Genomic DNA, 15,740 nt, shown 5'->3' on the forward strand with positions numbered 1-15,740 from the left:
ATAAAATGGGGTTGATAACTTTCCCCATCTTGTAGGGCTATTAGGAGGTTTTAAATTATTCAATTCATGACATCCCTTAAAACAGTGTGTGACACTTTTATTAAGTACAACCCAGGAAGTAAGAGTCCCACCAATTTAGCTCCTGTTTTCTTCTTCCTACTATGACAAGTACCAGTTCTCCCCATCACTCATCACCCTGAGCCCCTCTCATGTGCTGCAGATGGAAAGCTGTTCTGCCACTTCTAACCCATAGGGTGGGGATAAGGCAACCATGAAATGGCCAGGGTGGACACAAGAGTGTGAAGAATTCTCAGAGTGTGGGGGATAAGCTTAGGACTCCCCCGGGCCTACACCAATGGGTTAACAAAGCACAAAGAAACACAAAGTCATAAAATGCTCACACCCAAGTTTGGGTAACCAGATTGGCACTCCAAGAATAGGGAGGCACAAAGGTGCCAAGAATAGGGAGGTGCAAAGGCACCCCAAAATAGGGAGGGGGTGCTGAACCCCCCAAAATAGAGGCAAGGCCTGAAATAGAATCAGCACAAAGGTGCCCAATACATAGGAATAACAAGATTAGATATTCAGGGTGAAAGCACCCCAAGTTTAGTACTACAGCAGAAAGCTGCTTTCATAGGAAAATAGGGCCAGGGCAGGTAAATTGGTGAACTGGACTTTGGACCACAGAGCTGCAGGCAAAGCAGCCCAGAGCAGAGATGGTTAACAAAAGAATAGGAGTCTTGTCAACCCTGAGGTTATTCCCCCTGTCTGTCTCATCCCCTAGGCTGGCAAAGATAAATAGGAATGGCACCTCCTGTCTGCTCTTAACAACCATCTACCCATCTGCCCGGCGCCTGGAATTTGTTTTATATTGACCCAAACCCCAAACACTGTATATCTTCAAAATCCCCTTTCCCTCCCTCACATCCACAAGTTAATGTTCCTAGTTTATTTTGTCTCTTTGTGCATGCCCATCACGTTTGCAAGCCTTCTGATCTGAATAAATACGGGGCAAGGACCCTTATTTGGGGCTCTTGTCTTTTTCCTGGACATTAGCCATCTCTCTTTTTAATTCTGTGTCTGCTCTTAAAGAGAACTTTAGACTTAGAGTCTACAACATCAGAGCAATGCTTAAACACACACAGGTACACATATACATACAAACACACGTACATGCTTGTATATGCTCACACACATCTATACAAACCTCCACACAAATACCCATACACATTTCAATGGGATTGTGAACCCACCCAAACACACACACACACACACACACACACACACACACACACACACATAACACCCTCCCTTCACATTTGCCAATTCAATTAGGGCCAGGTTCACTCCCACTTCATCTTTTTAAAATATTTAGGATCTAGGGGCGCCTGGGTGGCGCAGTCGGTTAAGCGTCCGACTTCAGCCAGGTCACGATCTCGCAGTCCGTGAGTTCGAGCCCCGCGTCAGGCTCTGGGCTGATGGCTCAGAGCCTGGAGCCTGTTTCCGATTCTGTGTCTCCCTCTCTCTCTGCCCCTCCCCCGTTCAAGCTCTGTCTCTCTCTGTCCCAAAAATAAATAAACGTTGAAGGAAAAAAAAAAAAAATTTAAATATTTAGGATCTTGAGTGAGAAGGACATGGGAATTTTCATCCCACCAGAAAGAGACCTACTTCCCAGGAACTCAGGTACTTTCTGGATCTCATCCATGTCTGCTCTGGAACCCTCCTAAATGAAGGAGCAGGAGATATGAAGTTAGATCGAAATCCTGGAATGCAGAGGCAACCACATGCATTACCCACCTGGTTTTGGGGCTTTGGGGGTCCAGCAGTCTCCAGCCTCCCACCTTCTTCTAGCTGCCCTCCCACCAGCCATGAGCCCCCCCCCACCTCCCCCCCCCTCCACACACCAGGTTTTGCTGCACAGAAGGATGTCTCCATATTTCCTTCAGAATTAATAGGAACAGGAGTTTCCAATGTATCCTGGGGTTAGAGAGTTCTAGATCGGAATGAAGAAACCTAGACCTCTTCCCCAAAGAGTTCTTGTTGTTCTAGAGCACGCCTCTAGCAACTATACTTCCAACAATCTAAACTGCTGTTCGAACAATCCCAACGACGAGAGCACCAAGGAGAACCCAGTCAGCAGATGCTGCTTAATGAGCATGGTGGGCTGGGAAGATGGATCTGAGGAGGAAAGGAAAAGTGAGGGGTGTCTCTGTGCCCTGCCTCTGCTGAAAGCCTCTAGAAGGGCTCCTGTTACCCTGATATGTGGCTCCACTCCTAATCTCCTTCCTTACCCTATCTCATGGTGATGGGCTCAGGCAGCCCCTCATGCTGCACATGGCATGTGTATCTTTGCTCATCTCAAGAAAGCAACACAATGGCCACCACTTCTGGATGGTTCCATCCCCTTCGGCCTGGTCTCCACAAGCTCTCTGTCTTGGGTCTGGTGCTCCCCGGCACACTTCCAGGTCAGAGTGATATTTGCAGGGCAGAAGCCCAGGGCACAGAGCACCTCAGGGTGATGTTGCAGTTTGGGGGAGGGGGTGGATCACATGTATTCTGGGAGGGTAGAGAAGACAAAACAGGGAGGGCTAAGGCAAGGGCTTCTTAAAAAGCATGTACTCCAAAGACCAAGATGCCATAACTCCTCATGGTTTGGCTTCCTACCAGGGTCAGACAGGGAGTGTTCCCTATCTGGGGGTAGAAGGAGCCAACACTGGTGAGACCAGGGCCCACAACAAGGGGGTGGGAACCCATTCTGACATTTTCCCCCAAAGTAAGAGCCTTTTTCAAAGACTCTCTACCCTCTAATGAAGCCTATAACTAAATATTTCTAGATAAATATTTATAGGTACTAATCCACAAACCCAGAGCCCTGGGGTCTCCTGAGAGTACTTTCACCCAGGGTGGGCCTAAGAAGAGTGTGTGACACGGCACTGCCCAGGGGACTCAGGGTGGGGTGGCTGTCCTCAGCGCATGGGCCCCATTCTTCCCAGACTGTATATCTTATGTCCCTGTATTTGATTACTTCTCAGGCACCTCCCCCCCCCCCCCCACCGCACTGGTCTGGAGACATTCTAAAATGTTTGTTCATTCTGCATCAACGATATTAGATGCAAATCATGTTCAAAAGCTGTATGAAAGTTTAAAGTGCTAAGCACATTCTGTCAGTGCTCAAAATTCAACGAAAATCATTAGCAATACTAAAAAAAGGTTTGGGGGCACCTGGGTGGCTCAGTCGGTTAAGCATCCGACTTTGGCTCAGGTTATGATCTCATGGTTTGTGGGTTCAAACCCCGTCAGCCTCTGTGCTGACAGCTCAGAGCCTGGAACCTGCTTCAGATTCTGTGTCTCCTTCTGCCTCTGTCCTTCCCCCACTCACACTCTGTGTCTCTCTCCCTCTCAAAAAATAAACATTATAAATAAACAAACAAGTAAATAAATAATGTTTGAAGAATGCTATAAATTAGCTTCACACAGTAAAGTCTTTGAAATAGTAAAATTCCTATAATAATATTTACAGTGTTGATAAAAGGAACAAACATTCAAAAAGAACAATCAGATGTTAGTATTATCTGGGTGCCTGGGTGACTCAATCAGGCGTCCAGCTCTTGATTTTGGTATAGGTCACGATCTCACAGTCCTGAAATCAACCAAGTCCCACATCAGGCTCTGCGTTAGGCATGGAGCCTACTGAAGATTCTCCCTCTCCGGGGAGCCTGAGTGGCTCACTTGGTTGAGCATCCAACTCTTGATTTCAGCTCAGGTTATGATCTCACAGTTCATGGGATAGAGCCGCACATCAGGCTCCATGCGATCAGCATGGAGCCTGCTTGGGATCCTCTCTCTCCCTCTCATTTGGTCCCTAACCCCACTCAAAAAGGAATAAACTTAAAAAAATTCTTTCTCCCTCATCTTCTGCCCCTCCCCAAACTGCGTGCACACGCATGCATTCTCTCTCAAGAAAAAAAGATAGTTATTATCTACTGTGCAATTAAGCAAAGCATTTTACATGGAAACAAAGGCTTTAACACGATTGTAAGTAGTGTATATCACTGCAGTCTCTATTAATGGTTCTGACAGTTGCAAACCATATATCTACCATAGTAAGAGAAATATTTGGAAAATTTAGATATCTAAGCAATAAATCATTATCAATGAGAGGAGTTAAGATGGCAGAGTAGGGAGACCATAAGTTTGCCTCATCTCTCAAACACAGCTAGATAAATACCAAATGATTCTGAACACCCAAGAAGTCGATAAGGATTAAGATAGCAAAAATGCACAATTAGAGGTGAAAAAACTGCCACATCATGGAAGATAGGAGCTACAGAAATTTTATTTAGGGGAGAGAAAATATGCAGGTACTGGGATAAAGGGAGCCCTGATCATGAAGACAGGAGAGAGAGAGAGACAGAGAGAGAGAAAGTGCGAGCATGTAATTGCATAAGAAAAACTCTTCCCCAAAACCACTAAATGGGGAAATGAGACGGGCGGACAGCCACAAGTTTTTATAAACAGCTGAATGCCGTCTGAAGTTTTGGAGATCCATGCCATCACCAAGATCATGCCTGGCAGGCTTGGTGGTGCTCCCATACTCCCATGGGGAAGGAGAGGGGAGACCTGGGAGCAGACAGCATGTTCTGAAGGTCCCCTGGGTTGCACGGGGAAGCAGTTCCCCTGTGTGGAGTGCATTTGGGAGAGGCATTTCCAGAGGCAAAAGACCTAGCAGGCACCAATGAGCTGCCCCATTCATTAACATAGGAACAGGAATGCTGGCTGAGAGCAACAAGCCTTGGTGCTGACTTTCTGCTGTGCTTTACCATAAATTCTGAGCTGCTGCATGGTAACATAACCGATTTCTGGGAGAAGCCAGTGCCAGCCATAGCTCAGCAAGGCACTCCCCCACAGAATTAGTGTGGGTCCATGCTGCACAGATTTCTAAAATATGGAGTGAAACCCTGCTGTGAATCTGAGCTAAAAGACAGGAGTGGGGTGAAACACAGAAGTGGTGTGCAGTCTTGCAGGCAGACAGCTCTGACCAATGCAGGGTGAAGGCAGGGATTTGGCAGAAGCTGGGGAAATAAGAGAGGTGATTGTTTGCTCTTCTGTGAGGGCTTTCTGAAGAGTGGTGGGCACCAGCTTTCTGCTTCTGGGTCATGAGAACAGGGCAAGGACATTTTCACCCAGCCCAACAGCACTGACCTACTTCAATGAGCAAAAGACCACCACCAAGTGGACACTGAGGCCACCTGCACCCTACAGGGGCCATCTCCACTAGAGCAAGACTGCCTGAGAATCAGCATAGCAGGCCCACAACCAGATGACCAGCACAAACCATTCCCACACACCAAACAGATCATAGAGTGCTGCGAAGCTTCAGCTCTAGGGGAAATAGATCTAGCTTCTCTTCTTTTTTTGTTTTGTTTATTTTGTCCCTTGGGAATCAGAAAAGGCAATTTTTAAATATTTTAAAATTGTGGTTTTTTTTTAGACTTGCCTTTTTTTAACAAGCAGACTAAAACACACCTAGAATCTAGGTTCCTTTTTTTTTTTTTTACCTTGACAATATGACAAGATGGAGGAATTCACCCCAATGTCAACGAAGTGGGTACAGAGGGAACATACCTCAATATAATAAATGCCATATGTGACAAACCCACATCTAACATACTGAATGGTGAAAAACTGAGAGCTTTTCAGCTAAGATCAGGAACAAGGCACCTTTATTCAACAACTACTGGAAGACCTAGCCACAGCATTTAGACAAGAAAAAGAAATAAGAGGTATACAAATTGGTAAGGAAGAAGTAAAACTGTCACTATTTGCAGATGACATGATACCATATATAGAAAAACCTAACTATCAGAGTACATGAGTTCAGTAAAGTTGTAGGATATAAAATCAACATACAGAAAATGTTACATTTCCACACAATAATAATGAAGTAGCACAGGGCAGAGTAGAATGGGGACCCTGAGCTTGTCTCATCTCTGAAACACAGCTAGATCAACATCAAACCATTTTGAACATCTAGGAAATTGACCTGAGGACTAATGCAACAATCTGCATAATTTGAGCAAAAGAACTTGGCAGGCACATGGTGTGGAGAGGTAAACTGGGGAAAAAAGCTGTGGTGCTCCAGAGGGTAGGGAGCTGTTTTCAGAGAGAGGACAGAGAAAGAGAAAAGAGTACAGACTGCAGTACATCAGGATCGCACAATAAAAATACTGCCCCTGAAAGTAGCTGGAGAGAAAGAGAGTGAAAACACTAACAGGAGACTGGACAAGAAACCTGTTCCTCAAAATCATTGATGGGGAGAAAGGAGAGAGTTTCAACACCTCCAGTTTCTATAAACAGTGGAGCACAGAGTCTGAAGTTTCAGAGCTCAGTGCCTGGCGGTATTCCAGCAAGGAAGCAGAGTGAAATCCCTGGGAGCAGGCAGTGAGGTCTGAGAATTCCCTGTGCCATACAGGGAGAAGAGGTTCCCCTGGTTGAGTGCATTTGGTAAAAGCAATATGGCCTCCCAGCAGGCAAAAGTCCAAACAGACCTCGGAGGGCTGCCACATTACCGGATATTGGGACAAAGATGCCAGCTAAGTGCAGCAAAACCTGTTGTGTGCCATCTGTGGGGTGTGATTTACTATGAACTGTCAGCCTCTGTTGCTGCAGGATCATGAGAACATTTTCTGGGACGAGTTGGTACCTGGCCATTGTTCAGTCAGACCTTCCCCCAGAGAATCAGTGTAGGTCCCAGCCAAATGTGGTGGTGGGGGGGGGGTTCATCTCTGAAGTGTGTAGTTTTGAAACACAGGCCCATTCGAGATAAAACTCAGGAGGGAGGCACCACCTGGCAGGCAGACAGCTTAGGCAATTACAGGGTAAAGACAAGGAGCAGATGGAAACCTGAGACAAAGAAGGGGTGCTTGATTGTGCATCTGTGAAAGCTCGAAATTCCTGAACTGGTGACTAGAGAGCAGGGCAAAGACATTTTCACCTCTAGCACACCCATACTAATTGACCCCAGGGAGCTAAGCAGCACCAAGTGGAAAACAGAACTGTTAAACCAAACCCCACCCATCTGTGCCATCCAGGCACATTCCTTAGGAGACCAACACAAATACAGACTTTTGTGTACTACAAAATTTCAGTTCTAGGGAAACTGGAGCTAGCTTCATTTGGGTTTCATTTTGTTTGCTTGTTCATTGGTTAGATTTCATTGCTTCTGTTTTTATGTTAATTTTTTTCTTTCTCTTCTTTTTCGTTCTTGGTTACAGAGAAGCAAATTTTTATATTTATTTTATTTTGTCCTATTTTATTATTTAAAAATTTTTTAATTTTTAAATTTTTTAAAACTTTTTTCTTTTCTTCTTTTCCTCTTTTCTATCAAGCTTCTCTCAACAAGCAGACTGAAACACATCTAGAATCTAGATTTTTACCTGATTTGGCTTTGTTTTAATATTTTAATTTCAACTCTTTACTTTATTAATTTTTTTCTTCCTCCAAAGTGAATAGGAGGAATTCACCCTACAAGAAAGAACATGGAGAAATGACAGCCAGGGATTTAATCAACACAAATAGAAGTATGATGTCTAAACTAAAATTTAGAACCATGATTAAATAATACTAGCTGGGAGGCACCTGAGTGACTCGGTGGTTAAGCATCTGACTTCAACTCAGGTCATGATCTCATCACAGTAGGTGGGTTCATAACCCGCATCAGGCTCTGTGCTGACAGTGCAAAGACGAGTCTGCTTCAAGTTCTGTGTCTCCCTCTCACAACCCGTCCCCCACTCAGGCTCTGTCTCTCTCTCTCAGAAATTAAAAAAAAAAAAAAAAATTAAAAGGCAGGGGGTGGGGTGAAGATGGCAGAACAGCATGTAAGGTTTTTTTTGCATCTCTCAATCCTGAAATGCAGCCATATCAACACTAAACCATCTTGCACCCCTAGAAAACTGTTTTGAGGATTAGCACAACAATCTGCACAACCTAAACCACAGAACTTGGCAGAAACATGGTGTGGAGAGGTGAGCTGGGGGGAGAGAGAAGCCGGGGACGGCAAGGAGCTTTTTTGCTTGTGGAGAGAGAACAGAGACAGGGGGAATACGGGAAAGCATCCCCCTGCCTCCCCCTGCAAAGCAGCTGGAGAGAAAAGAAAGAGCACACAAGGGACTGGACAAAAAAGGGAGAAAGGAGAAAGGAGAGGGTTTAAATTCCATTAAGACTCTATAAACAGGGGCAGTGCAGAGTCTGAAACTCTGCAGCTCAATACCTAGCAGTGCTCTGGTGGAAAGGGCAAATCCCCAGGAGCAGACAGCAAGGTCCAAGGGGTTCTCAGGCCACACGGGGAGAGGCAGTTCCCCTGCTGGGAGGATATTTGGTAGAGGCTGTGGAGGTCCCAGCCAAAGGTCCCAGCAGACCCTGGAGAACAACCATATTCATTGGTGCTGGAACAAGGACATTAAGGGAGAAGCCTGGTGCCAGATGTGTGTGGGATTCCTGAAATGCTGCTGCTACACGATCATGTGAACTTTTTCTGGGGCGGGGCACCCAACTGTGGTCTCTGAGCATCAGCAGCAGCATGGTCCTGTGAACGTTCCTGGGGGCAGGTGGGCACCTGGTCATTACTCAGTGAGACCCTCCCCCTTTGATCCATTCTGAGCCACAAAGTGAGGGGTTGGGAAACACAGCTGCATCTAGGATAAAACTCAGGAGGGAGGTGCTACCTGGCAGCGGGATGGCTTGGTCACGGATAGTGTAAAAGTGGGGAGTGGACAGAAACCAGAGACAAAGAGGGGTGCTAGACTGTCAGTCGGGAAAGCACAGATTTCTGATAGGAGAGACTGGGTAGCTGGGTGACACCATTTTCACCCCTCCTGCACATGCGCATACATGCCTACACCCTCTACAACAATCCACCCCAGTAAGCTAAGCAGCACCATCTAGAGGAGAATGGAGCCATTACACTCAACCCTGCCCAACTGGGCCAACCTCACTCTTCAGAAACACCGCAAGTCTCTCCGCCTGCTTAGTTTAAGGACTATAAAGTACTTCATAGTTTGACTTCTAGGGGAAACTGATGTAATTTCAATCATATTTCAGTCTGTTTGCTGGTCCATCTATTCAATTTTTTCTTTTTCTTATTCTTGAATACAGAAGGAGAAAAAATTTACTTTCATTTTCCATTTTTATTAAAAAGATTTTTAATTTTTTACTATTTTATTATTTTGTGAATTTCTTAAATACGATTTTACTTCCATAATTTCATTTTATTCTATGTGGGTGTATTCATTTTTTCAAATTTTCAAATGTTTTCTTTCTTTTTTTTCTTATTTTCCCTTTTTTCTCTAGCCTATCAAGCTACTTTCAACAACCAGACCAAAAGACACCTAAGATCTAGCAGCCTTTGATTTTTTGTGTTGTTTTAAATTTTTTAATTTTTAAAAAAAATTTTTTTTTAACATTTATTTTTTGAGACAGAGAGAGACAGAGTGTGAACAGGGGAAGGTCAGAGAAAGAGGGAGACAGAGTATCTGAAACAGGCTCCAGGCTCTGAGCTGTCAGCACAGAGCCCGACACGGGGCTCGAACCCACGGACCAGGAGATCATGACCTGAGCCGAAGTCAGACGCTTAACCAGCTGAGCCACCCAGGCGCCCCTAAATTTTTTAATTTTAACATTTTACCTTATTAATTCCTTTTCTTCCTTCAAAATGACAAAACAAAGGAATTAAGCCCAAAAGAAAGAACAGGAAGAAATGACAGCCAGGGACTTAACACAGGTACAAGCAAGATGTGTAAACCAGAATTCAGAACCACAATAATATGAATAGTAGCTGGGGTAAAAAATAGATTAGAATCCCTTTCTGTGGAGACAAAAAAAAAAAAAAATAATAGCTATTCAGGATAAAATAAAAAATGCTATAACTGAGCTGTAATCTAGAACAGATGCCATGGTGGCAAGGATGGATGAAGCAGAACAGAGTATCAGTGATATAGAGGACAAACTTATGGAGAACATTGAAGCACAAAAAAAAGGGAAACTAAGGCAAAAGAGCATGATTTAAGAATTAGAGAAATCAGTGACTCATTAAAAAGGAACAACATCAGAATCATAGGGGTCCCAGAAGAGGAAGAGAGAAAAAAAGGGGTAGAAGGTTTATGTGAGCAAATCACAGTGGAAAACTTTCCTAATCTGGGGAAAGACACAGACATCAAAACCCAGGAAGCACAGAGGACTCCCCTAAGATTCAACAAAAACTGACCACCAACAAGGCATATCATAGTCAAATTCACAAAATACTCAGGCAAGGAAAGAAACATGAAAGCAGCAAGGGAAAAAAAAAAGTCCTTAACCTACAAGGGAAGACACATCAGGCTTGCAGCAGACCTATCCACAACAAACTTGGCAGGCCAGAAAGGAGTGGCAGGATATATTCAATGTGCTGAATCAGAAAAATATGCATTAAGAATTCTTTATCCAGCAAGGCTGTCATTCAAAACAGAAGGAGAGATTAAAAGTTTCTCAGACAAACAAAAATTAAAGAAGTTCATGACCACTAAACCAGCCCTACAAGAAATTTTAAGGGGGACTCTCTGAAGGGAGAAAAGACGAAAAAAAAACCCACAAAAAACAAAAGACCAAAAGCAACAAAGACTAGAAAAGACCAGAGAACACCACCAGAAACTCCAATTCTACAGGCAACATAATGTCAATAAATTCATATATTTCAGTACTCACTCTAAACGTCAATGGACTAAATGCTCCAATCAAAAGAGATAAGGTAACAGAATGGATAAGAAAACAAATTCCAGGGGCGCCTGGGTGGCGCAGTCGGTTAAGCGTCCGACTTCAGCCAGGTCACGATCTCGCAGTCCGGGAGTTCGAGCCCCGCGTCGGGCTCTGGGCTGATGGCTCAGAGCCTGGAGCCTGTTTCCGATTCTGTGTCTCCCTCTCTCTCTGCCCCTCCCCCATTCATGCTCTCTCTCTGTCCCAAAAATAAATAAACGTTGAAAAAAAAATTTAAAAAAAGAAAAAAAGAAAACAAATTCCATCTATATATTGTTTACAAGAGACCCACTTTAGACCTAAAGGCACCTTCAGATTGAAAGTAAGGGGATGGAGAACCATCTATCATGCTAACGGTCGCCAAAAGAAAGCTGGAATAGCCATACTTATATCAACAATCTAGGTTTTAAAATAAAGACTGTAATAAGAGATGAAGGGCATTATATCATAATTAAGAGGTCTAGCACCAAGAACATATACCAAGGGTAAACATTTATGCTCCAAACGTGGAAGAACCCAAATATATGTATGGTTTTATATGGTTACTTCAACGAACAAATCAAAGCACACCTGGTTGAAGGTCCAAACAATCCACCACTACAGGCAGTGGGATAGAGCAGCCAAATATGCAACAACCATGCATGCAACATGCTCCAAAAATACTTCCTGAAGTGGCCCCTTATTAACATAGTAGCACTCGCAGGTGTAGGACACATAGCAAGCTAGAAAAACACACAAAGGAAAGAAACCTAGCCAAAAAGATGAAACGGAAGAATTCCCCCCCAAAAGAATATTCAGGAAGAAACCACAGCCAGAGATTTGCACAAAACAGATATAAACAAATTATCTGAACAAGAATTTAGAATTATAGTCATAGACTAAAAGCTGGGCTCAAAAAGAGTGTAGAAGACAGCAGAGAATCTACTGCTGTAGAGATCAAAGACCTAAGAAATAGTCACAATGAATTATGGAATGCTATAAATGAGATGCAAAATAAACTGGATACAGTGACAATGAGGATGGAAGAGGCAGAGGACAGAATAGGTGAAATCGAAGATAAAATTATGGAAAATGATGAAGCTGAAAAAAGAGGGAAAGGAAATTACTAGACCATGAGGGGACAATTAGAGAGCTAAGTGATTCAGTGAAACAAAACAATATCCTATCACAGGAGTTCCAGAAGAAGAGAGAAAGAAAGGGGCCGAAGGTTTATTTGAACAAATTATAGATGAGAACTTCCTAATCTCGGGGGTGGGGGAGGCAGGAAACAGCATACAAGCCCAAGAGGCACAGAGAACGAACTCCCTTCAAAATCAACAAAAACAGGTCAACACCATGACATATAGTAAAACTGGCAAAATACAAAGATAAAGGGAGAATTCTGAAAGCAGCTAGGAACAAACGGGCCTTAACCTACAAGGGTAGACACATAAGGGGAGTAGCAGACCTGTCCACTGAAAATTGGCAGGCCAGAAGGGAGTGGCAGGAAATCTTCAGTGTGCTGAATAGGAAAAATATGCAGCCAAGAATCCTCTATCCAGCAAGGCTGACATTCAGAATAGGAGACATAAAGGCTTTTCCAGATAAACAAAAACTAAAGGAGTTTATGACCACTAAACCAGCCCTGCAGAAGATCCTAAGGGGACTCTAAGTGGAAAGCCACAAAGACTACAAAGGACAAGAGACATCACCATGAACACAAAACCTACAGATAACACAATGACACTGAATCCATATCTTTCAATAAACACTGAATGTAAACAGACTAAATGCTGCAATCAAAAGACACAGGATATAAGAATGGATAAAAAAACAAGATCCATCTACATGCTGCCTACAAGAGACTCATTTTAGACCTGAGGAAACCTGCAGATTGAAAGTGAGGGGATGGAGAACCATCATCATGCTACTGGATGTCAAAAGAAAGCCAGAGTAGCCATACTTGTATCAGACAAACTGGATTTTAAAACAGACACTAACAAGAGATAAAGGGCATTATGTCATAATTAAGGGGTCTATCCATCAAGAACAGCTAACAGTTGTAAATGTTTATGCCCCCAACATGAGAGCAGCTAAATATGCAAGTCAATTATTCACAAACATAAGCAAACTTATTGATAATAATACTGCAATTGTAGGTGACTTTAATGTTCCGCTTACAACAATAAACAGATCATCTAGGCAAAAAATCAATAAGGAAACAACAGCTCTGACTGACGCATTGGACCAGGTGGACTTAACAGATATATTCAGAACTTTTAATCTTAAAGCAGCAGCATACACATTCTTCTCAAGTGCACATGGAACATTCTCCAAAATAGACCACATACTGGGTCACAAAACAGCCCTCAACAAATATAAAAGGACTGAGATTATACCATGCATATTTTCAGATCACAACACTTTAAAGCTTGAAATCAACCACAAGAAAAAAACTGGAAAGCCCCCAAATACATGGAGGTGAAAGAACATCCTACTAAAGAATGAATGGGCCAACCAGGAAATTAAAGAAGAAATTTTAAAATATATGGAAACAAATGAACATGAAAACATGACAGCCCAAACCCTCTGGGATGCAGCAAAGGCAGTCCTAAGAGGAAAATACACTGCACTTCAGGCCTAACTCAAGAAGCAAGAAAGGCCCCAAATACACAACCTGACCTTAGATCTAAAAGAGCTAGAAAAGGAGCAGCAAATAAAGCCCAAAGCCAGCAGAAGAAAGGAAATAATAAAGGTTAGAGCAGAAATAAACAATATAGAATCCAAAAAACCAGTAGAACAGATCAATGAGTCTAAGAGCTGGTGTTTAAAAAAATAAACAAAATTAATAAAACCCTAGTCAAACTTCTCAAAAGGAAAAGAGAGAGGACCCAAATAGATAAAATCACAAATGACAGAGGAAAGAGTACAACCAACAGAAACACAAACAATTATTAGAGATTACTATGAAAAATTATATGCCAACAAACTGGACAATCTGGAAGAAATGAGCAAATTCCTAGACACCCCCACACCACCAAAACTCAAACAGAAAGAAATAGAAAATCTGAACAGACCCAAACCAGTGAAGAAATTGAATTGGTTATCAAAAATCTCCCAACAAATAAGAGTCCTGGGTCAGATGGCTTCCCAGGGGAATTCTGGAGACATTTAAAGCAGAGTTAATTCCTACTCTGCTCAAACTGTTCCAAAAAATAGAAATGGACTCATTCTATGAAGCCAGCATTACTTTGATTCCCAAACCAGACCAAGACCCCACTAAAAAGGAGAATTACAGGCCAATATCCCTGACGAACCTGGAAGCAAAAATTCTCAACAAGATACTAGCAGATCAAATTCAACAGTACATTAAAAGAATTATTCACCATGATCATGTGAGATTCATTCCTGGGCTGCAGAGCTGGTTCAATATTGGCAAATCAATCAACATGATACATCACATTAATAGAAAAAAGGATAAGAACCATATGATCCTGTCAATAGATGCAGAAAAAGCATTTGACAAAATACAGCATCCTTTATTAATAAAAAGCCTCAAGAAAATTGGGATAGAAGAAACATAACTTAACATCATAAAAGCCATACATAAAAGTTTCACAGCTAATATCATCCTTAATGGGGTAAAACTGAGAGCTTTCCCCCTGAGATCAGGAACACAACAGGGATGTTCACTCTCACCATTGTTTTTTATCATAGTGTTGGAAGTCCTAGCCGCAGCAGTCAGATATCAAAAAGAAATAAAAGGCATCCGAATTGGCAAAGAAGAAGTCAAACTTTCACTCTTCGCAGATGACGCAATACTCTACGTGGAAAACCCAAAAGACTCCACCAAAACACTGCTAGAGCTGATACACGAATTCAGCAAAGTCGCACGATATAAAATCAATGTATAGAAATCAACTGCATTTCTATACGCCAATAATGAAACAATAGAAAGAGATATCAGGGAATTGATCCCATTTACTATTGCACCAAAATCGTAAAATACCAAGATCTGTTCGCTGAAAACTATAGAAAGCTTAGTAAAGAAACAAAGACACGAAGAAATGAAAAAATATTCCATGATCATGGATCAGAAGAACAAATATTGTCAAAATGTCTCTACTACCCAAAGCAAACTACACATTCGATACAATCTCAATCAAAATAGCACCACATTCTTCACAGAGCTAGAACAAACAATCCTAAAATTTGTATGGAACCAAAAAAGACCCTGAATAGCCAAAGTAATGTTGAACAAGAAAACCAAAGCTGGAGGCATCACAATCTTGGACTTCAAGCTGTTATTACAAAGCTGTAATCATCAAGACAGTATGGTACTGGCACAAAAAACAGACACACAGATGAATGGAATAGAATGGAGAACCCAGAAATGGACGCACAAATGTATGGCCAACTAATCTTTGACAAAGCAGTAAAGAATATCCAATGGAAAAAAGACAGTCTCCTTAGTAAATGGTGCTGGGAGAACTGGACAGCGACGTGCAGAAGAATTAAACTGGACCACTTTCTTACACCATACACAAAAACAAATTCAAAATGGATTAAAGAATGTGAACTAGGAAACCATCAAAATCCTATGGGAGAAAATATGCAGCAACCTCTTAGACCTCGACCACAGCAAATTCTTACTTGAAATGTCTCCAAGGGAAGGGAAATAAAAGCAAAAATGAACTATTGGGACCTCATCAAGATAAAAAGCTTCCGCACAGCAAAGAAAACAATCAATGAAACTAAACAGCCACTGACAGAATGGGAGGAGATATTTGCAAATGACATATTGGATAAAGGGTTAGTATCCAAAATCTATAAAGAACCCCATATTAGACAATTTGTAATTGTGCCCTTACAAATCAGCACTCCTGTATCCTTGGGATAAATTCTCAGTAGTGCTACTGCAGCCTTGTAGGGTAATTCTTTTAACTTTCTGAGGAACCTCCACACTGTTTTCCAGA

The sequence above is a fragment of the Puma concolor genome, chromosome B2 (genome assembly GCF_028749965.1).
Source record: "Puma concolor isolate L17-30 chromosome B2, mPumCon1.1.hap2, whole genome shotgun sequence".
NCBI classification, from domain to species: Eukaryota; Metazoa; Chordata; class Mammalia; order Carnivora; family Felidae; genus Puma; species Puma concolor.